The sequence below is a fragment of the Vicugna pacos genome, chromosome 30, assembly GCF_048564905.1.
Source record: "Vicugna pacos chromosome 30, VicPac4, whole genome shotgun sequence".
Lineage (NCBI taxonomy): Eukaryota > Metazoa > Chordata > Mammalia > Artiodactyla > Camelidae > Vicugna > Vicugna pacos.
In genome coordinates, this window is record NC_133016.1 from 11492100 (window position 1) to 11516129 (window position 24030).

Genomic DNA, 24030 nt, shown 5'->3' on the forward strand with positions numbered 1-24030 from the left:
GGCTCAAGAGAACAAAGCTTTGGAAGCGCAGGTGCTTTTGCAACAAAACAAAACAAATGTCCTGGGAGAAAGGAGGGCTGTGTTCTGGTCCTCTTATTGCTGGTAACTGGCCATGTGATCTTGGGCTTCTCTGTTCCTTTTTTTTTGGTGAGGGGAGGTATTTAGGTTTATTCATTGATTTATTCTTGGAGGAGATACTGGGGATTGAACCCAGGACGTCATGCATGCTAAGCATGCACTCTACCACTTGAGCTATGCCCTCCCCCACTCTGTTCCTATTTTTGAAAAATAATTAGATCATGTTTAAGGCTCCTTTCAGATCAGTTTATACAATTATGTCTCTGCGCACATGTGTGTTTACTATCAGTATTGGGGAACTAATAGTAGTTGTCCTTTAAGGACTACCAGTGGTGGTCTCCAAGTAGAACACATCCATATCAGTAAATAATAAAAATAGGAAACACATATAGATATACACAGTCAATCCTCATGATTTGTAGATTCCGTATTTGCAAATGTGCCTACTCAATAAAATGTACTGGCAACCCTCAAATGACTGGTGCTTATGCAGTCCTTCGGGGACACGTGCAGAGCAGCGAAGAACTTGAGTCTTCTTGCCAGGTATGTTCCCAGCTGAAGTCACACAAGCAAGGTGGCTTTCTCTGCCCTCTTGTTTCAGTTCTAACACTAAAACCAAATGTCCTGTTCATGCTCTATTAAGTGCTATGTTTTTCTCATTTTTGTGCTTTTTGTTAGCAATTTTGCTTTTTAAAAATGACCCCCAAGCATAGCGCTGAAGCGCTCCCTAGTGTCCCGAAGCTGCCAAAGGCTGAGATGTGCCTTATGGAGAAAATCCATGTGGTAGATGAGCTTCATTCAGGTGTGAGTTGGCGCGCTGTTGGTCATGAGTTCAACTTAATGTTGAATCAGTAATATACATTAAATAAGGTGTCTTTAAACAGAAACCCAAATAAAACAAGGTTATGTATTGATCATATGGGATTGGAGGCTCACAGGTATTTTGGCTAGAAGCAATGGTTCGGTGTTCACGCACTCATTTTTCGCCGTGACTTTATGGAATATAACTACCATAGATATCGAGAATTTATTATACATGTAGAGGAGGTTACAGGCACCAAAACATTTGTGTGTATGTGTGTGTGTGTGTGTGTGTGTATTTCTCTAAACGAGGACCTTAAATTACTGAGATTTTCCCTCCAGGTGTTTGGGCCAGTATGAATGCATGTAAAGGAAGTCACTGGGAAATTGCACGTACGGGACCAATGTCGTGACATCCAAACATGATTTGCTGTCCATCCTCAGCCTGATTTTGAATTAATACTATCATTTACTTTCAGCATATGGAGGATATAATGGAAGCTGACTTTAAATGGCATGACGTGCATTATAGGTAATGTTCTTCATACTGTGTGAGCGCATGCTAAGTGGCAGCAGAAAGCATAATGTGGAACGTGTTGATACTGAATAATGTAGAGCTGACACTTTCCTTGATTTTACAGTATGAAAAAAATTTCTAGGAAAGCTTCCATGCTAGCACACACCTCTTTATACCTTTAATATATGTTTATATCAGTAAACTAGAATTAGATATGGTGTCTACTTGCCAAATGAATTTCTAAGATTCAGAGAGTTAGAAACTTTGTGTGATTATTGAAGTTATTATTTGAATCTTGACTATCACAAAGCTTTGCTAACCGTCGCAGAACCTGGGGATCAAGATTTGGGATTTGATTCCTAAACATCCTTCTGCATGTCCTCCAGCCTATAACTGAAATAGGCTGCCTGCCACCATGGATCCTTTGAGGAGAAAGCCTAGAGGGCATAGGAAGGCTTCTGGGATGGAAAGCGTTCTTAGTGTTATTGAATAGTTTAAGGTTCTGTTCATTTTTTCATCTTGTGTGTTCCTGCGAGCACTGGTTCACAAATAAGAGAGAATATAAGAGGAATGAGGAAAATTGGTCTGAATTCATTGAAAGCAGGACCCAGCAAGTTTTTCCAATAGAGAACCAGATTGCAATTACTTTAGGTGTTCCAGTTCATATAGTTCATACACTTCTGCCTCAGAGTGTAAACGCAGCCACAGACAACCAGTCAAAAGCTGGGTGTGGATATGTTCCAATAAAACTTTATTTACAAAAACAGGTTGTGGACCGGATTTGGTGATGGTTTTTCCAACCCTGATTCAAAGTCTCATCTCTTAAATCTATTAGAACACACATCTTGACAAAACAATTTAAAATTAAAATGCAGTCTTCATTCCGCCTTTAAAAGCCTGTGTAAGAATTCCAATTAAGAGCTATCTGTATTTTTAACACATGATGATGTATCCCTCACTGTGAAGGTTTAATTAGTATACAATCCATGCCTAGTTAAATGTAAATGAAGTGCTTACTTCATGATAATTTAAAACACTCTGTTGTATCATGAGCAGTTATTAAAAGCCTCATTGACATGATTGCTTATTTTGTTTTAAAATGTATTGTCAAGATGCGATTTGGCAGGTTCTGTCATTTCTAAATACTAAACAATTCTATGGCATGGAATAAAAACGTCAGCTAGAATATTTTCTTTGGAGCTTATATTTATAAAAATAGGTACAATAGTATTAATACAATAGATTGTGTACCCAGTCAACTATATACAGTTGACCCATGAACTTCGCCAGTCCACTTATATATGGAGTTTTTCAATAGCAAATACTACAGAACTACACAATCTGAGGTTGGTTAAATCTGAAGATGCGGAACCACGGATATAGAAGAACTACAAATACAAAGGAACCGAATGTAAGAAGGACTGACCAGTAGTTACCTGCAGATTTTCTACTGCAAGGAGGGCTTATTCACGGGGCTAAAATACTCCCAGTACAATAGAGGTGTATGGATGCCAGGATATTTTAGCATCAAAATGCAAATATTGCAAAGGGCAATGACCTGTGTACTCTGATGTCAGAAAGACCAGAGTTATTCTCTCTTTTCCAGCAAACCATTTCTCTCATAGAGAAAAGCTGCTGATTGCTCCCTCAATCAAAGGCTTTCAGGAATCAAAAAATAAAAGAATTTATAACATAAATACCCATGACCAAATGTCCTAAATTCACATCAAAGTGAAATGACAAACACAAATATTTATTTTCCTGGAAATAAGACAAATGAATACTAGAAGAAAAAGCTGCGTCTGTAATACTGTTGGGAGCCAGGCACAAACTTCCATCACAAAACAATCAAGAGGAAGCTGGGATTCTTGTGGATACATTTAGTACTTGCTGGCCTAAAGCTAACTCTGTAAAACACTTGCAAGGAAGAGCGAAGCAAAGGGAGGCACTGACAAACTGAACAAGACAATGTATAAACAAGATAATGAAGTAAAATAAAGGCGGCATTCTTAGATGGGCACACACACATTCAGACGTTAATCCAAATGAAAAATTAGTAAAGGACGGCATGTCCAGGAGTCTTCTGAGACCGTTCATCTTGGTGATTTAAATAATTAGTTATTTAATGTGAGCTTGTGGGTTCACCTTTGCATGTATGCTGTGGATTTCCTATTTGCCCTGAGATTGGTAAAAAATATTTAGGAATCTTTGATTACATGGAGAGTTCTTTTTTAAGAACCAACAAGAAAAAAAATCAACAAAATTGTTTGCTCTCAAAACCATTTTCCATGCCTCCATACAAATTATTAGAAATAACTTAGAAAATAATGGACTCGACAGTTTAGTAAATTTTAGAAAATCAATTCACTTTAAACATTAAATAATAATAATAATATACAATATTTTTCTTGAATAGGTCTGTATTTTTTAAATAGTGAATAAAGATGAAAAATAGAGTACATCTAAAATTCATATGTATATATTATAGTTTTAAAACATGCTGTCAATTAAACTTTTTTTTAAATTTAAAATGGCTTTTCTGGAGATATTTTATTAAAGCGATTAATTTCGTTGTTTTACCTGTGCATTGAATGTTTTGTAATTGAGTAGTTACTATAATTATATCATTACAATAATTATGTAATTACTCTATAATTATATCATTTAATTATATAAGTATGCTTACAGGAATTGGTTGTATAATTAGAACATATAATTACATAGTAAAATAGAAAACTGTATTTTAAAACACTCTAAGTTGGATATATTGGCCTATTCCAAATTACAATATTCAAAGTATTGATTGTTTTATCTTGTACGAAATTTCTCAAAATGATAAAAAAAATTTAATTTTGCAAGAACTGTTAAGTTTTCAGAAAATCCATAATCCCTTCCTCCAGATACCCCATTCAAGTTTTGCCAATTATGTCTTTTTTTTGCAAAATTATCCAGTCTAGGATCATGCATTGCACTTAGCTGTCATGACTCTTTTGACTCTTTCAGTATGTACATATAGATGCATGTGCGTGTGTCCATGTATCTGTCTGTCGATCTATGTGCTTCCTGTTTTTCTGTTTATCCATTAACCTATTCAAAAACATGACTTCACACTGACACCACTAATTCCAATTAAAAAACTCAAGATTCATTCTAGCTTTCCTCATTTTCATCAATACCTTCTCGACTTGAGAACCTTGGCTCTCACTATCCTCAATATATTTACTTACTTACTCACCTCTAGAACAGCGCCTCAGTCCTGCCTTTGCCTCTACGATCTTATTATTTTGCAGGTTACAGGTCAGTTATTCTGTAGAATGAGCCTCCGTTTGGGTTTGTCTGAATTCTCCTTATGATTAGATCCAGGCTTTGCACTTCTGGCAGGACTATCCCAGTGATTCTGTGTTCTTCTTATGCCCCTTTGGAGATCTAGGGTTTCACTGTGTTCCATTACTACTCATGTTAACTTCAAGCAGTGAAATAAGGTGATGTCTGTCAGTTTCTTCACTGTAAAATTTCTCTTTTTCCATGTGTAATTAATGAGTATGTGGAGATACTTTTGTACTACATAAATATCTCACCCTGTATCCTGATTTCACCTACTAGCTCATCAAAGTTCAACCAGCAGTTCACTGAAGAATGCTGCCTGAAAATTGTATCACTGTATCATATATATATATAAAAGTTTTGGGGGGTAGTTAATTATGTTTATTTATTTATTTATTTATTTTTAGAGCAAGTACTGGGGATCGAACACAGGACCTCATACATGATAAGCATGCACTCTACCACTTGAACTGTACCCTCCCCTGTATATATATATATTTTAATTGCATGTATTATTCAATGTGTTTCTACCTAACAAGCAGTACAAAGGATTTAACAAAATTCCAAGAACTTCTTTAATATTTTAATCTTTATCCTGATACTTTGAGCAGAGTTAGCAACAATTTAAATTATTCTGATATGAACAGAAGAAATAATAAAAATGAAAATGGAAATTTGGGGAATGAAGGTAAGGAAGATTAAAAAAATTAATAGTTGTGAATTTATTTATTTAGAGATGTCACTAAAATATGTGACCCTGAATTGTAAGTGGTATCATCAGTTAAATGGCAAAGTATTGGAGAACTGGGAAAAAAATGGGATATACCCAAATTTGCATAATATACCTGTGCTCTGAAAAGATATCACATGTATGTAATTCAACTTATAGATGTGTCTCTTAGATTAAAATACAACTTTTTGACATTTTGGAATCATTATTTGATATTTACTAAACTTTATTTTTTATACAACTATATGTTATTCCAACAATCTATCTGTCATATAGTTTATATGTCTCTGATTTTCCCCTTTATTTCTTTTTAACTAGGAAACCACAAATATAATAAAAGCCTGTGTTCTTTTCCACCAGTTTATTCTCCCTTTTACAGCTAAATAACTTTGAGACTTCCATTTATTTAAAATTCCTTAAATTAGTTTTAAGTCCTATTTATATAACTTTTTACAAAATGCAAAACAGATTGCATATGCTAAGTTCACAAAGCCCTTGTGATACAGATCAAATAACTATTATGTCTCCTTTGCATAATAAGTCTTCTCATTTACATGTTATTTGGTGCATGTATGCATCTATACAAAAACATATAGATTATGTTCTCTTAGACAAATTTCTTTTTTTGCCAAAAAAAAAAAAAAAGAAAGAAAGGCAGTATACTGTAGAGATAAGAGCACAGGTCCTGGATTCAGAACGAACTAGATTCAATTACTAGCTCTGACTCATATAGCTGTGTGATCTATAGAAAGTTAATTTTTTTGAACCTCAGTTTCTTTGTAGATAAAAAAGGGCATAATAACAATTACTTTGCTTAGTTGTTATGAGGACTTAAGATATTTTATGATTAGTGACAAGCATAAATGCTCAATAAATAGTTATTTTACAATTAAAACATCACTGGTTGTAATTAGGGTTATAAAAACATGAATTTAGATAAATAAAAGGTGAAAATGATTAAACAAATAGAATTAAGAAGGTGAAATTAGTGCCAACTTTAGCAGGATTCAGGAGAAGACATATTATCGACACTGAATAAATTCCATGAAATAGTCTTATCAGTAATTAGAAATATCAAAAATATTTGTTCATCACCCTCAAAAAGATGACTTAAATTAAAATGCTTGCTGTAATCTTAGGAAATAACTCATTAACATTTCATCATGAATCGGATTGTGAATGGAGGAAAATGATATTCACCTCAGGAAGAATGAACTAAGATGTGAGAAATTAAACACTGAATTGGAAGTTATGTCTCATCGTGTTTTGTCAATGCTATCACTGAAGTATATTCCAAATAGCTCGTTTGATAATTGGTGATAAAAGGATTTGGAATTGTTATAGATAATGAGAAATCAAGACAGTAAAATTACTAGTGATATTTTATGTAATTATGCATAAATTCCACATATCTAAATAACCTAATTCCTTGCTTATCCAGAGGTAATTTATCTGGGAAGGTAAACACAGATAAATCAGAACACAGAAAGAGGAAACAAGTGAAATATATATCTGAACACACAGATACACGTGACAAAACCCATCATAAAAAAGTCCTTTACATTGTCATTAGGAGTTTATTAATAAGCCTGGTTAATCTTCCTCCAAATTATAGTAATTAAATTTCCCCACCTACAGATTTACACTGAAGGTACTAAGGGAGAACCCATGAAAGTAGACTTACCGACTGCAGCAAAAATTGTAGATGACTGTTCACCACTAATGGAATGAAAAGAAAGTGACGAAAATAGAATTGAGATCATTAAAATGCATTTTAAGGAAGCAATCTGCAATGCATGATAAAAATATAAATTTAATAAGGTGAACACAGTGCTTGTTTTCAGATGTTCATTCTTGTTTTTAGTTGTTCCTATATTGTGGAAAAGCAGAGATCAGCAAATGTGTCCTTTCCTAATACATTAAAACTATTTCTTGGCCAGTTTAGGTATCACTTATTTTCTGTTCTTTTTTTCAATAAGTTTCTAAGTAGCTATAGAGAAATAATTTTTAACTAAATAATTTCACCCACTTTGACTTTACTTCAGAAGTACTTTAGCATTATTGATTGGTAAGGGGAAATGACTGTATGCTCGTTTGGGGGCATCAATGATTATAATGCAAACTGACCACTAAAATAAGGACACCCTCATTAAACAAAGGTTAATTTCTATGAGTTTAATGGAGTAACCTCAATAGATCTGAATTTATGTTCTTATGTGGAATGCCTCCTTTTCTGCATCTCAGTCTAAATGAAGTCCTGTTACTATTTGCAGAACTCTTGGGCATGCTAAGTATTAGAGAAAGTATGCAAATGAGTGCACATAAACCTCGTTTTCTCAACATGTTTAATTTTCTGACATTTTCTTCAGACATTCAAAATTTGAAAGTTTTCTTGACAACTATAGGATAAAATAGAGGAAAATCAAATGTAAATGTTTGTGAGGAAGATGTTGGGAATCCCCATGAGGTAGACACTGTGGTAGATTTGTCCTGTCAAATTAGCTACGTTGAAACTCTTTTTTCATAGTATTCCCCTTATTTATGATTCTGGGTTAAGGCTGACCACAGGGAGAATCTGTACAATAGCTGGAAGGCGGAAGTAAAAGAGTTCCTGTGTATGAGCCGAAAGCTGGTGTGGGGCAGGTGCTGAACCCCAAGTTTTTACAGTGTCCACCCGATTTCTTCTTTTAGATTCGAGGAGTCCTGGGTCAGGTGTGTGGGCTACTCCATGGTGAATGGTGCTAGTTTATCCATCACCCACGGTGTCAGGATTGAAAATAATGAGAGACAGATATGGGTTCCTAATGGACTTCATGATTCTTAACTATGGTGACCTATTTCACTGTATCTCTAGGCATTGTCTTAAAGTATTAAATTCTCACTACTTCCTGGAATCACAGAAGCTTTATAAGAAAACTAGCCTTTGATGGCATCTTAAGGGACATACCTATACATTCATTTTATAACCTACATTTTATAATTTCAAAATACACACACATTATCTTGACAATTCTATGGATGACTTTAGAATTATGTTTTGAATATAAGTTGATCATATGGCCAAGAATCCAATGACGGTTTAAAAAATTTTACTTTGCATATTTGCCAAAAACTGCCTGAGAGTGATTAATAATTTCTCTTAGGTACAGCTGCAACTTCCTCTGTATATTTAAGGTTCTTATTTTTCTTAAATCTTGTTTGATTCTACAAAAAAAGATGAATATTTTCAATCATTTTTTGAGAAAAACTCATAGATGTTTGTACTGCATTTGGAAGCTTGTTCCCCAGATATAAATATATCATTCTCTCTGAAGCAGGTATTGCCACAGAGATTTTTTTTTTAAATCTAATCTGCCCATGAAATTTACAAATACATGAACTTAAATAATGGATTCTTCTTGAAATAACATTTTTATGTAAATGTTGCTTGCTAACTTACAGGTTAAAGGTGCATAAAAGTAAACTCTCTTTCAGATGTTTAGATCTTTTGACAAGTTAGGCTTTTATTTGAAAAAAATAGAATTTCTTAAATAAAGGCAGGTTTGGAAAATATTTTACCCCAATAATACATAATTTTATGTACATTACTACAGTGTTAGGATGAAAGTGCCCTTAATTTTCTGGCCTTTGCAAGTAAGGTTCTGTTTGGTCTGTTATTTTAGAAAGTATTTATTAGTCTTATTATTTATTGGTCTTATTTTGAACATGCTTTTTAAAATTACATAATCTGATAATTCTGATAATCTCATTCTCCTGACTCCTTCAATTCTTCTCCTTTTAGATAAAATCCTGTACATAGTTCTGGTGTAGTGTTGTATTGGTTCTCCAATAGGAAAACAATAGAACTACAGATCTCAAAAGTTCTTCTGATGTTGAAATAAGATATATTCAAAAGGATATTATAAGATTAAGGGTGGTTATTTTAATATTGAAAAAATCTGAACATTTTCAGAGCAGCAAAAAAAGTTATAGTTTCTTATTTAAAATTTCTTGTGGATTAACTATTCATAAGTGTACCACATATGTAAATTAGTGTGTCTAAAATTTTACGTTGTAAACACAGTATTCCCTTCAGTATTTAGTTTATACACGTAGCGCTGTGAAAAAAAATGTATTCAACAAAAGTAAGCATTAATGCATTCTATTCAAATGATGATAAATTCTGAAGGGTTAAGACCAAATTAATGAGGTTTTGGTGGTATTTTATGTTTGCTCATGTTCAGGTAATCCTTTCCACATCTGTTAACATTAGAATTACTGATCTCAGACTACTATCACCAGAAGACTCAGATCTATTAATTGATTCCTTTTTATGTCACCAAAAACATCATCCTCTGCATACAAGAACATAATGCATGCAAATCTGAATCAATAGTGAGAAGTGTCATTACATTGAGAATTCTGCAACAGCAAAAACTCTTACAAATGCTAGGTTATGGTTTCTTTTATTCAAGCAGTTGTTAGGATATCCATTTTTTTGGTAAAGATGTTGTCTGGGTACTTCTTCTAAACAGAACTGGAATTTCTGTGATTGATGATGAGTACTAGGTTTTGTACCATGGATTTTGTGCCGTGGAGATGGTCCCCCAACCCCCATATGTTAGACTTTTACCCCAATGATCTTGCACTGACGATATGCCCATCTTTGTTGTTTAAAAATGGAATTTTAAAATTTTGTAATATTTAGATAGTAGAATTTATTTTCCAAAATACCGTTTCTCTAGATTATTCATCCAAAGGGAATCTGTGCTTCACTGTTAATACTTTTAAATACCTGCTAGTTCTGAGCTTAGACTGGTGCCACTTGAAGGAGTGAAAGCTGTTCTTATAAGAATGGCCTAGAATATTTACAAATTAAATCATAAAGGTAGGTTAAATCAACTCAGAACGCAGATCAAATTCACGTGCAAATTAGTTTCAGCCTCTTGTCCAGAAAAGCATTCTGAGGATAATCGTTCCCCTCTATTTCCAGTTGTGGATCCATTAGAACAATTTTCTCTTTCAAAATCATGATCTGTCGAAATGTACTTCTTGCCTTTTATTGACTGTCCGCCTGGTTCCCTGACCTTTTCAGCTGTTTATAACTGGCTGTCCCTTAGACTAGGTTTATCACCTACTGTAGGAAGCAGTATCGATTAAGCATTTCTTTTCATTAATTGAAGAAACTCTTACCCTTAGAAGAGTAACTTGAAAGCTCTATGGAGTGAAACTACATGCTGAAATTCAGTCCTGAATTGTGTGATGCTATATCCAAATGAGACATTATACATTTACACTCACACAGCACATTAGTAAACTTGGAAGAAAATCAAACTAGAAATGGCTTTGTTAACTAGCCTAACAACATCTCCTTATCTTTGATACAGCCTTTTTCTGGTTATCTGGTTACTTCTCATTTCAAATGTCTCTTCGCAGAGTAAAGTTTACAAAATAAAATACAAATAATAGGAAAATGCTCACAGTTGAGAAAATGTGCTTCATGATTAAATATTAGACACCAAATTCCAAGATATCTGCTAATAAAGCTGGCTGTAACTGAATTAGGGGATATAAAGTGGTAATGACACCGATATAAAATATTTTATTATCTTTTCTATGATTTGTATATATTGAAAATGCATTATCTTCTAATTGCTGTAAATAATATTCCTAATGCAAATTGGAAAAGTGGTAAAAATAATGGATTTCTTTGCTTGACTCCTCAGATAAGAAACCTATGTCTAAATGAATTCTAAGTATCATTTGTTATTATTTGTTCTGCAAAATTTCCCTTAAATGTTGGTTACCAGTGTGTGTTTTTCTGAGGTGGTTTCAAGCTTTCAAGTAATAAGGTAAACATTTTACTAAAACTGAAATTTTATTAAAATTACATTTTATGAAAATTGCATTTGATTAGTTGAAAGCTTGAAACCATTGCAAGAAAATTAAGAGAATGAGGGAAAGAAACAGTAAATTGTTCCAAAAATCAGGAAGCTATTGTGTCAACTTGCCGTATTTCTGTAATGAATTTTTGTTGTTGCTGTGTATTACAGGCCACTGGATCAGCATGCAAAGGAAAAATGGAGAAATAGCATGTATATCCATGTAATGCACATCTGGATAAATGCCGATACAGAGCTGTGCATTAAAGGATTAACCTTGCCCAAAGAAAAGTTTGGCCCTTTGCCCTCATACATTTCAGGGGAGAAACCCAGATAATAAACAAGTAGGCAAATGTGTAATAACTTGATTTCACATAGTGAGAAGACTGAAAAAAAAATGTTTTAAGTAGGGTCATGGAATATGGCATGTGAGGAGAAGTAACCGCTTGTGGTGGTGAAGCGTGGGGAATCATTTAAGGGTCACCAACTAGTAATAACTGTTACTTTCTAATAAATGCTTATAGATGTAAAAGATCTAGTGCGAAGAAGCTGTTCACAGTAAAACAGCACAAGAGACAGAGCAGCAGTTTGCTGAGGCCTCAAAGAAACCAAAACGACCTAAGTCCATAAAGTGGCACGTCTTTCGCAGGCAATGAAAGACCCACGGCTGAGCTTTCCACTGGCCAAAGAGCAGGTGGAAAAGGAACCCATCATAGACGATGATAAGGTGAAAACAGCTGAAGTTTAAAAAAAGTAACAGCAACGTGTGGACTGGCAAATCATGTTAGAATTACAAGGGTTCCCACCACAAAGCACGTCTGCCCTCAGACACCACCGTTTTTCCACAAACCTTCACCAAATACTTGGGAGAAGTGTGTCAGCAGCTGGGACACAGAAGGAGACCTGGGAGAGTCTCCCTAGGGCACACTGGCCTCCTCCCCATACAGAGCAGTCACCTGCAGAAAGTGGTGGGAGGGCAGGGGATCAGGTAGACTTCTAGCAAAGATGCGCTGGGGGGTTGCTATGAAAAGAGGAGGGAATGTTCAGATAACATCCTTCCGAGTCCCCCAGATTTTCAACTACCAAAAACTGAGTTGGACCAGCAGACCGAGGGGGCCACCTAACAGAATCAGGGCTTCCAATCACCAGAGTCTTGAGGTGGGGTGAGAGAACTGTGAGAAATCCCAGACACTGTCCACAATTTCAGAAACCAAAGCCTGGAGGCACAGGGTAGAACTGAGAGAAATGTGGAGACATTCTGAGCCATCACAGAGTGCAGGGAGGCTGCCTTCCGAAGGAAGAGACAGCTGGACTGTGGGGATCTCTTGTAGGCGCAGAAACCAAGAGGAAGGACTGGGCAGCAAAGAGAACACTCCAGTGACCCAGACACTTCACAGCCAGGCTGTGAAGTAGCAAGAGATCTCGCAGGCGGCTCAGCTTTGAAGCACAGACAAGACTGGCTAAGTCCCGCCTTGGCCCCAGACCGTGCAGATGGGGAAGTCTCCATCCAAATCCCCGAAGGTCTGAAGTCAGCGGTGAACTGACTCAAATTCAATAGGCAGCAAAGCCCGACCCAGATGAACTGCAGATCAGATGGACGTGCAGAAAGTGAATGTCATTTGATTTACTGCCTACATTTTTATATGCAAATGCCAGCATGCAACCACAATTACAAACTATACGCACACAATAATAGAAAATGTGACATACAGACGAGATAATAAATAGTCTAAAGAAAGAGACCTGGAGATGCTCAGTTGCTGAAATTATAACAGTGATTTTAAACAATTACGGAAAGTGCCAAAGGATCTACTGGAGGAAGGGATAACACTCCTGAAGAGATGGTGATTTCAGGAGTGTGGCAACTCTACAAAGGAACCATACAGAAATGCAAGAAATAAAAAATACAGTATCAGATCTGAAGAATTTATCTGGTGGATTAAATAGAAGACTGCTTAGAATCAGCGTACTTGAATGTGGGTCAATCCAAACTAAAACACAAAGTGAAAAAAAAAAAAAGAGTTCAAAAACACAGAAAAAAAGCATTGATCCTTGTCAGTACTTTTGGTCTAAGATTCTTGTAATTGGATTCCCAGAGAAAAAGGGAGAAAATAAGTTACACATATTTGAAAAGAAAATGGCTGAGGACGTTCTGAAATAGAGAAAAAACACTGATCCACAGATCCAAGAATCTCAGCAAATTCTGATCAGAATTCAAAACAAAACAAACACCTGGACAGGCAGCCAGCCGCGGAATTCGATCCGCGGTTGTTGAGTCCACGGATGCGGAATCCGTGGATATCGAAGGCTAACTGTACCACACAACTTGAGATCAGAGACTTGAGCATCCGCGGCTTTTGGTATCCATGGGGGTCCTGGAACTAATCCCCCCACAGACACCCAGAGACAATTATATAGTCAAACTCTTGAAAACCAACAACAAATAACAGATACTAAAATCAGCCAGAAATAGATTACATACAGAGATCCAGTTCAAAGGAATCGGGAGTTGATCTGGGTTTGGGTTTCACTGTTGCCACTGTCCTGTTCACGGCGCTGCACACTTAGACGTCCAGTGCCGCCCTCACCCGTGCTGAGAGCAGGGCTTGGTGTAGACGGGTTTTCTGTTTTCCTGCTCCACGGCTTTCGGCAGTCCCTGCGCACCTGCGCAGCATAGGGGTTCTCTCCTCATGCTTTTCCTCCTTCCCCATTTTCACTCAGAACCATTTTTCTTACCTGGTCGGCCTCCACTTTGGGCAGGTTCTGCTTACCTGGCTGGCTCTTGGGGATGAAACTTTGTTAGCATGCTCAGATGCGGATCGGTGACGTGCCTGAGGCTCCTGTTCCTCCTCCAGTGTTAGCAGACCCCTGCTGGAAATGGATGCAGAATCCTGAACCCACCATGGTTCTGGGTCCCCATCCCAGGGGCAGGAGGTTTTCTCTAAGCCATTGATCTTTGCCTGTATCCTGAGTAAGAGCTCGTTTTACCCTCATCCAAAGACAGAAGGGGTTTTGCTTCTATTTATTTCTCATAATTAATTTTTAATCAGCCCTGGGAGTTCAGTGATTGCTACCTATATCCTAGAGTTTTAAAGTTCATGCTTCACAGCAGAAAACAGTCAAGGAGATTTGGCAGGATTTTCTGTCTGTGCCCCAGCAGCAGTCACCTCCACCATCCCTGCACCATGAAAGGGGGCCCCTCTCGTCTCCCACCATGCACCTCGCCTTTCTCTTGAGCACCGATGGAGAGCTACTCAAAAGAGATTGTAAATGAGCATGAACTCCCTTGGTCCGGGGATGTTAGCTCTTCTGATCTGAGGCTAGCCCATATTTGTTCTTTCAGAATGGGTTATATGTAATTCTAGCCAATTTTTTTCTTACTTGTTTATATGGCATTCACATCTTTCTTCTGTTCTCTGAGATAAAACAGTTCCTGTGTCCTGTGTCTCACTGAAAAGGATTCTCTCTCTCAGGGATGTTTACTTGACTTGTGACTTTAACCTTCTGATGAGGTCAATACAAAGTAATGATTTTGTAGATTAGCTGGCCTTTTTTCTCTCATTGTTAGTTTGAAAATGATGTTCTCTTGAAGCCTTCTGCATCTTAAGCAGAAGCAGAACTCACAGTGTTTTTATGTGTTTATTTACTCTAGAGTAAGAAGCAATCTGTTAAGATGTGGTACATTCACAGAGTATAAATTCTCCTTGTCCCTGCTCATACCTACTCGGGTGTTACTAGAATTGGGCAAGTGTTTTGTAATAGAAAGAGGGATGTTTCTGAACCTGGTCTAATTTTTTTTGGTAATAGTTGAGCTAAACTGTGTGGCATTCCCACACATGTGGTCTGAATTAGATGAGCAAGTATATAATATGTTAATCATTGCTGGACAGAAATAGCATCTATTATTAAATGCTTATATTAGTGCTTATTTTTAAGATGATATGAAATAGCAGAGAACAGAAACAAACCAAAAAAGGCCTCACTTTTTTTTCTGCTTTCATCTGCTTTATTTCTAGAATCACAACTTCCGTGTGGGGGTTAGTAGCCATTTCTTCGCTCCCTCAACAATGCACCTGACAAACATTCATACTCTCTGCCCTTCTGGTTTTGGGTGGTGGCAATCTCCGCACAGTTGAAAACGACTATTCATATTGGCCATTTCAGGAAGAAGGACTTAGCTGCCCAGTTTTCTGCTCAGCATAGTTGTTGTTATTTTTTTAAACCCAGAACAGTGGGGCAAAAATCTACGTCATATCACTACCTCTCTTTCAAGAAAGAACTAAACGTCTGGCTCACAGTAAACGTTTAACAATGAAGGAAGGATAACTTCTGATTATGATTGTTAATTGGGATCCACACGTCTTACAATCAATGAATTTCTCCTCCAGCCCCAGATGTCGGCAATGGCTAACTGCCACTCTTAGACAGTGTTCATCGCTCTCGCATTTCTTTATTGTTTTTTAGTGGGGAATCGGGAGAAGCTGCCTGAGGGACCATTATCTAGATAAAAATGTTAACTACAAATTCTGTACTTATTTTATTTTCATTTTTGGACCTAATTCAAGTGGATTTTATTTAGCTTTATGAGTTTCTGTAATCTGTGGCCACGTGACCCACTTCTGTAGTTTACAAAATGCATGGAGTAGGGAAGTCATTTAACCTTCCCTTTTAAAATTAATGCAATTAAAAATACATCTTTATTTATTGAATTTTTCTTTCAAGATCAAATGAATTTACAAATACAGGAATTTTCACTCATTCCTTAACTAAATACATAATCGCTAAGTGTCTGCCTCTCCTAGGGCTCTTCACGGACTGTATTAGGGCTTAGATCCGTTGTATGTCAGGCCTACCACAAAGTAGGTACAAGCTAATAATGTTTTGACAAATTAATCAACATTATAATACAAGGATAATCACAAGTAGAATATACAGAAAAATGGATTTGTAACAATTTTAATTTTTGTAAAATTTAGTATAGAACCATATGTGTAGTGAAAAACTCCACATGTTTGATGTAGTTGACTGCTTACCTGGAAATGGAAAATTGGTCCTCGTGTCCTTGAGCCTGTTTCTTCTAGTTTCCACCTGTGTGATCTATGCAAACTGCCTGTAAAATAAAACAATGTTTGTGTTTATTAATTACAAATTTATAATATATAACTTATAATCTACATAAATTAGATATGTACGTTCTGTATGTACATTTATAAAAATAACATTTGTCTTTGTGGTATTTTAGCCTGAGGCTGTAGGTCCTGTGATGGGCTCACTGTAGAAAAATTACTTCCTAAGTGATTTGATTCTTTTTCCTTTTCTTTCACGTACGTGTGTAAGATGTGAGAGTGTTGTACTGTACGCATTCTGTTTAGAAAGACTGATGCAGTCTCTGAACATCAGATATTAAATACATTTTATCATGTTTAATTAGTCAATTCAAATACTCCAAAAGTATTTTTAAGCCATTAATATTATCAAGTAGGCTAAATAGTAATTAGTGTAATATAGTAATTAGTGTAAATTACAATAGTAATTTAACTTAAACATAAAATAATGTGACATTTTAACCTAAAACATTTCTAAAATCAACTAAACCAAGAAAAAGCAAGAGCAAAATAAGTTTTTTTCTTAAACTCCTAATCCTTCAGATTTTAGCTCATATTTAATATCCTCAGAGAAAATGTAAAGCATCTCTGGGAAAACCCAGCACCTCCTAGTAGGTATTTTCAAAGTACTCTACTCCCCCGTAGTCATTTTTTTCATGTTTCATTTTTAAATTTTTTAATTCTTTATATGATTTTGAAAGATTACTTTCTACTTGAAGTTATTACAAAATATTGGTTATATTCCCTGCATGTTATAATACTTCCTTGAGCCTGTCTTACAGCCAGTAGTTTGTACAGCCCACTCTCCCACCCTGATGTTGCCCCTCCCCCGTCTCCCCACTGGTAACCACTGGGTTGTTCTCTGTATCTGTGGGTCTGCTTCTTTTTTGTTATAGTCACTATTTGATGTATCTTTTTAGATTCCACATATAAGCAATATCATACAGTATTTACCTTTCTCTGACTTACTTCACTAAGCATAATGTCCTCCAAGTCCATCCTTGTTGCCGCAAATGGCAAATTTTCAGACTTTTTTAATGGCTGAGTAGTATTCATTAAGAGTGTGTGTGTGTGTGTGTGTGTGTATTACACACCACATCTTCTTTATCTATTTATCTGTTGACGGACACTTAGATTGTTTCCATATCTTGGCAATGATAATAATGCTGCTATGAACGTTGAAGTGCATCTGTCTTTCTGATTTAGTGTTTTGGGGTTTTTTTGGATATATACCCAGGAGTGGTATTGCTGAGTCATACAGTAGTTCTATTTTTAGTTTTTTGAGAAACCTCCCTACTTTTTTCCACAGTGGCTGCTGTACCAAATTACATTCCCAGCAACTGTGTAGGAGGGTCCCCTCTTTTCCACCCCCTCGCCAATATTTGTTATTTGTGTTCTTTTTGTTGATGGCCATCCTGACAGGTGTGAGGTGATATCTCATTGTGGTTTTGATTTGCATTTCCCTTGTAGTAAATTATTTATAAATTTCTGGTTTTCTCTTCCTTGTGAAGATGCAAGCTTTGTAAGGAAGGTGACCATTTAGGTCTTATTCATTATTGGTTTTTCAGCCCTTAAAATAGTGTCTGGAAGACAGGAGACCAGCTCAATGCATCTATTCAATAAGTATTTATTGATTTTAAATGTAATTAAATTCTCATTTCCATTATAAATAGCACCATATTATGATGCTATTTTATCCTGATGCCAAAAATTACCATCCTTGATTCTAAGGTCATGCTACTAAAGCTGATTTCTTGTAATAAGTTTCTTCCCAGGTAGGTCTGTCTACCAGGAAAGAATGTACTGGTGTCAGTGATTTCAAATATTCCAGTTTCCTGACAAATTCACCTATTATTGGAAAACATTTTAAAGGCTTGCAACATTTTTGGTTTGAGGAATCAGACGATTGAGGCAGAATTAGTATCCACAAAGGATCTGAGTGAATTGAACATGGTGTGATGATTGAAATACTAAACAGATTAGTATTACTTTGTGTCTTAGGAGAATAAACAAATGGCATAGGAACTTTGTTTTAAAATGAAAAAAAAAAGTGTAACCTACATCCAAAGATGAAATGTAGAAATAACGAAGCAACAGACACGTAAGTTCATACCTTTCTTTAAATTTTTCATATTTTCTCATTAGTTGGTTAGGTTTTTGCTTCTAGCCCTCAAAATATTTTAATAATGGTATAATTCCAGTAAAATCTTTTGTACATGGGGAAATTGAATTACTGTAATTTGGAGTAAAATTCTTTAAATTACTATTGTTTCATATCACTTGAAAAAATTAGTTATGGATATGTCACTGGCATTAATTATGTTAAAAAATAACATTTACTGTTGCATATTATTTTTGCCCTATACAAAAAAGTAAAGGATTTTTACATATATGCATATATACATATAATATTTATTTTAATTTTTGAACATTTTTGATTTCTAAACATTTTGTTGTCTAATTTCTAAACATTTTTGTTGTATTTCTAAATAAGATGCTATATGTGAAATCCATTTTCAGTTAATTCATATTTTCTTAATTTCACCCAGAGGCATAAATATCATAATAATTATGAATAAAGCAGCTCCAGATAAGATAATGGTGTATTCAGTCTGAAAGCAGATTGTATTTTGCTATGAAAACATGACAACAGTATGGTTCTAATTACGTCCTATATTTTAGAGCGTGGCAGACGGCCAATGAACTGCATTTTTTTCTCCTAAAAGGATATGATCAAATAAATGGTAGATGAAGCTTTTGTTGCCTCTTGGATATGTAAATTAAGCATACTATTTAACAAGTTATTTTGTCATCCTGATAAACGGAAACATTGATTTTCAAGACTAATTATACTCACTGTTTTTAGAATAAGCAGGGGGCTTTGCATTGTGTAGTTTTGCAGAGCCTCAGAAATTGACAGACAGGTTCTCTACAGGACAGGCCGCCTCAGAAGATGCCCAGGATGTTTACATACAAGTCATCTTGGTAAATCAGCGTTTACCGTGGGGCCATTTTGCATTTTGAAGTCAATTGGAACTGTCTTCTTAGACACACCTTCCCAAATGTCAGTGCAAGTCTCCCTCTGTAAACAGGCCACTAATTACTAATACATCTTTAGTGGTAAAACAAGTCTGGACTTTTATTAGTCCTCTGAGAGGCACTGTTCCTCCAGCATAAAAATATTACTTTTTGTTGACCTAGTGAAATGTTTTGTGAGTCTATTGAGATTCATTGAACAAATCTGTTTTATGCCAAATGGTTTCAAAGAGAGTCCCAAGGGAGGAGTTTAGCACTTAGGTTTTGAAGTTATCCGAAGAAATATAGAAATAACAGTCCTTTCCAAAGGAAGAAGTATATAACCAGATACTATAAAACAAAATTATATTTTATACTCCTGATTTTCAACTACAAGGAAATTCAGTTTTTTGAATATATCACCTAGAGTAAAATTTCTGAACTGTTTTTTCTTAAGCATTTAGGGTGCAAATCTGTGAACTGGAATTTAGTATCAAGAATAAGTGGAAAATATACATAACCTGGAAATTTGTGTTCAGGTCTCACATTTGTGGGTATCAGGGCATGCTTAGAGCATTAAATTTAATAGGTAATAGAAAATAGAGTCTCCTTTCAGTGTTTCTTACTCAGAATTTTGCTCAAGAAGTAGCTTTCTAATTTAAAAAGACTGTCCACCTATGGTTGATTCTGGACAGCACCTGTCACAGTGCTGTTTACCTGAAATCTCTTCCTGAGATGTCATAAAGGTTGATATATACCTGCTGGAGAAGAGGCCAAGTGGAGAAAGGAATTGTGTGCCCACAACAGCATATGCGCAAGCCTTCAAAGACTCAATGACAAGCATCTTCTAGGCTTGGCAGCTGCATTATGGCTAGTGGCAGTGGATATATTTACAAGATTCAAATCTGTACTCTTTATATTAAACTGCGACAGGAGATCTTTATTCTCCATTTCCTTGTTTCCCCAGTCTTGGAATATACCTGGACAATTAGTCATCAAACTAGAAGTCAGAACTGGAGAAGTAAAACTCTAGTTTAACAGATTTTTATCATTTTTATTTTTTCCATCCTCAATGCTAGTTAAAGATATAATTTACCTATACATTTGAAAAGATGAATTAAACATGCCTCAGTTACATGTTCTATAACTACACAGAAAGGTGAAATAACATCTGTAGAAAATCGATTTCATAAGGCACTGCATCAGGGATTCCATATGTATTATTTTCCTTAATCTACACAGCAGTCCTGTGAGATTGGAATTTTTGTCCTCACTTGACCAAAGAAGCTGAGGGTTACAGATGTTAGTAATTCACCTGTACATACGACCCTCTGCTACCAAGCTGGAAAGCTAGAATTCAAGCAGGATTTGTCTGATTTAACGTCTGTGCTCGTTTCATAATCTGAGCAAAAGAATTTCAGGATTTTAAGTATGAAGTGGAATTCAGTTACCCAGTACAATTATTCATTTGATGCTTAAATTGCCTATAAAGTAACTCTTTTAATTAGTCTTCAGCTAATGTTTAAAGATTGCTAATAATAAGAACTTTTAAGATCTATTATGTTAGCAACTTTTAAATTTACAGTACAGTATTACTAACCATAGTCATCATGCTGTACATTACATCCCCCAGGACTTATTTAGCATTTTATATTGTGATCATTTTGCAATATATACAAATATCAAATCATTATGTTGTACCCCTAAAACTAATATATGTTATATGTGAATTATATCTTAATAAGTAAATAGAATGAGTATAAGTAAAAAGTAAATTGGGGACTAAAACTTTAAAGAAAAGAAATGGCTTATAATAAGAAATTGTGGCCAATTTATTTAGCTCAAAAAATCCTATCGTTGTGCTGTCCAACATCTTAGAAAATAATCTAAATTAAAATTAAATTAAATAAAAATTCAGTTCCTCAGTCTCACTGGTCACATTTCAAGAGCTCAGCAGCCTCAGGTGGCTAACAGCTACCATACTGGACAGCATGCGTAGACACACATGCAAACATCCACATGTACATATGTGTTCTGTCTCTATATTCTTTAAATGTACTCACACATGAATGCATTAACATATTAAGCAAGTTTGAGAGGAACTGTTCTGAGCAGTCTTAAATCCAGTTAATTGATTAACAACCTTGTGACAACTCTTAAGCACCTTCTAATACTCCTATGGCTTGAAGAGCACAGTTTGAAGTGGATTGTTTCAGAAGAATTATTATCAACATCATTATAACAGTTACATTTAATTATAAACCATCAGAGGTGAAATGGAGTCCAAGATCATCTCATTCAATCACCTCATTTTGCCAAAGAGGAGACTGAGGTGCCAGCCGGTGAGGCCATCATCCCACTTCAAAGGCAACAGCTCACCAGTTTTCCTGTTTGCGTAAAGCCTATTCACCACACACAGGAAAAAATAATCTGAGGTTCCTTAATTGAAGCCTGTGAATTCAGTTAGGACATAGATCTGCTGAAATTGTTTATATTATTCTTGTTATTTACTGTCTGTTATCAAGGAGGATGACCCATAGATCTACATAAATATCATCATAACATCAAAGCATTTCTATGAGAGAGAAAAAAAAAAAAAACACAGTAAGACTACTGTGACCCAAATGGTATGTGCAACACAAATTTTCTACATGATTTTATACATTAGGTTTTAAAGGACATACTGAGATCAAAAATAGTAAGAAGTGGGCAAGCATCAGAACTGATTCATAAAACAGTTCACCCTTGAGGGAAACTCTTAATTGAATCGAAAACACCATCTGCATATTTGATAAAGAAACTATAGACTTTTGTTGTAAATGCTGTAGCGTATATCTGGTTAAGAACAACTTTTAGACTTTAAGAAATAGCACAGATTTTTTTACTTCTTATAATAAAAGCAACAAGAGAATTGGAAATCTTAAAGCAATTCTTGGCAATGATCAGAAATGTTCTTTACTTTTTATTCTGATTTTGATGATGTGTAAAACCCACAGAACAAAGAATGTTGTGTAAAAAATACATAAGATGACCTTCATTTTAATCCCCATTATTATGGATATGCAATATTTATTTTTGGTTTTTTTTAAGCTTAATCGTTCATAATTTGTTATTTTGATTTTGGTAATCTTCTGTAGAATCTGAAATACTGATACAACAAAAAATGTTATGCCAATTATGAAATTTTTCATTATTTCTAATGCTATTAAGAGCCTGTCCATGTATTTAATATCAAAAGACTGAAACCTGTTCAGTGATGGCTGAATTTTTCAGTGTTTTAGATAATTACCATTTTTAAGTGATTATTCTCCTGCAGGAAAATAAATGCTATTTATAAAGCTTTCTTTTCTTGTAAAACGTGACATTGAAATAACTTTCCATTTCATGAACAGTCCTGAAAAAAAGCTGCTGGAGCACAGAAGACATCTGACCTGATATCGTAAATGAAACTTTGTGTCTAGGAATGCAGTGCAATCAGAAAGCCCATAATAAGCACACTGGTACCCAAGGATACTTGCCTCATAGCCCAAGACAAAATGCTGCCAAGTGATCAGCATCTGAAAGTGTGAATGCACTGCTTCCTTCACGTGATGCTGTGAAATGGCTTTCTCTCACCAAAAAAAGTAACACAATTATCAAATTTCATTGAGACCCAGATGGGAGAAGATGCGTCTACACAGGATGATGATCACTTCTTGAGTTCGGCAGAGAACTGGCTCACTGGCACTGGGACTCGTGTCTGGCAGAGACGGACAACAGCGAGTGTGTGGGGTCAGCAGCACGATAATGACACATCCATCCTTGGATAAGACCTGCGACTTGGCTATTTTCTCTATCCGTTATGTAATTAACGATGCATTTAGTCTGCTCATACAGTAGAAATATGTGTGTGCATGTATGAGTATGTGTATGCTTATGCAAACAGAATTTTGCTTATAGATTATAAACTAAATTGCCCTAACAAATGACTAAGCAAACTGTGGAGTAATTTTTGTAAAGAGGTTAAAAAGATTCATTGCTTCTAGGTAAGTTTAAATACAATTTCTTAGGGCCAATTGTGGGATTAAAAATCACTTTGCTCTATATTTTACTTAATCTCTTGCTCTGGCCCTTAGGGGAAATGTTAATAAAGACTTCAACATTCACAACTGAATAGCCCCAAGGGACACAGATGCTGGCCACAAGGTGGACAATGTTTTTGTCTTATATCTCACGGCATCTTTTAATAGCTGTTGGTCTTCAGTGACATCTGGGTACCTGAAATGTTCCAAAAAGCTACTATGCATGGTGGAAATGTTCCTTTTCTGGCATGCAGTTATTTTTTTATTTTTGTTTTTATGAACAAATATTAAAACATTTTAAATGTCATGCAGACTGCAAGGAATGTCTTGAATCAATAAATATTCCATCCACAAATATATTTTACTTATGGGTGTGTAAGCTTGATTTGTAATTTACTTTGTAATTTAATTATTTCTGTGGTTAGGAATATTTGATGTAAGATCTACCATCTTAACAAATTTTAAGTACAACATATAACTGTATATATACATGTAATACATAACTATATATAGTTATAACTGCATAGCTATGTATAGT

The 24030-nt window shown here is 35.4% G+C and overlaps 1 long non-coding RNA gene across 1 annotated transcript in view; it reads left to right on the forward strand.

Moving 5' to 3' along the window:
- LOC140690497 (uncharacterized) overlaps positions 1 to 23660 on the forward strand; it is a 238717-nt gene extending 215057 nt beyond the window's left edge. The window contains exon 5 of the long non-coding RNA XR_012065806.1: positions 22824 to 23660. This is a non-coding gene — a long non-coding RNA (uncharacterized lncRNA). The remainder of the gene's footprint in view (positions 1 to 22823) is intronic.
- The last annotated feature ends 370 nt before the right edge of the window (positions 23661 to 24030 follow it).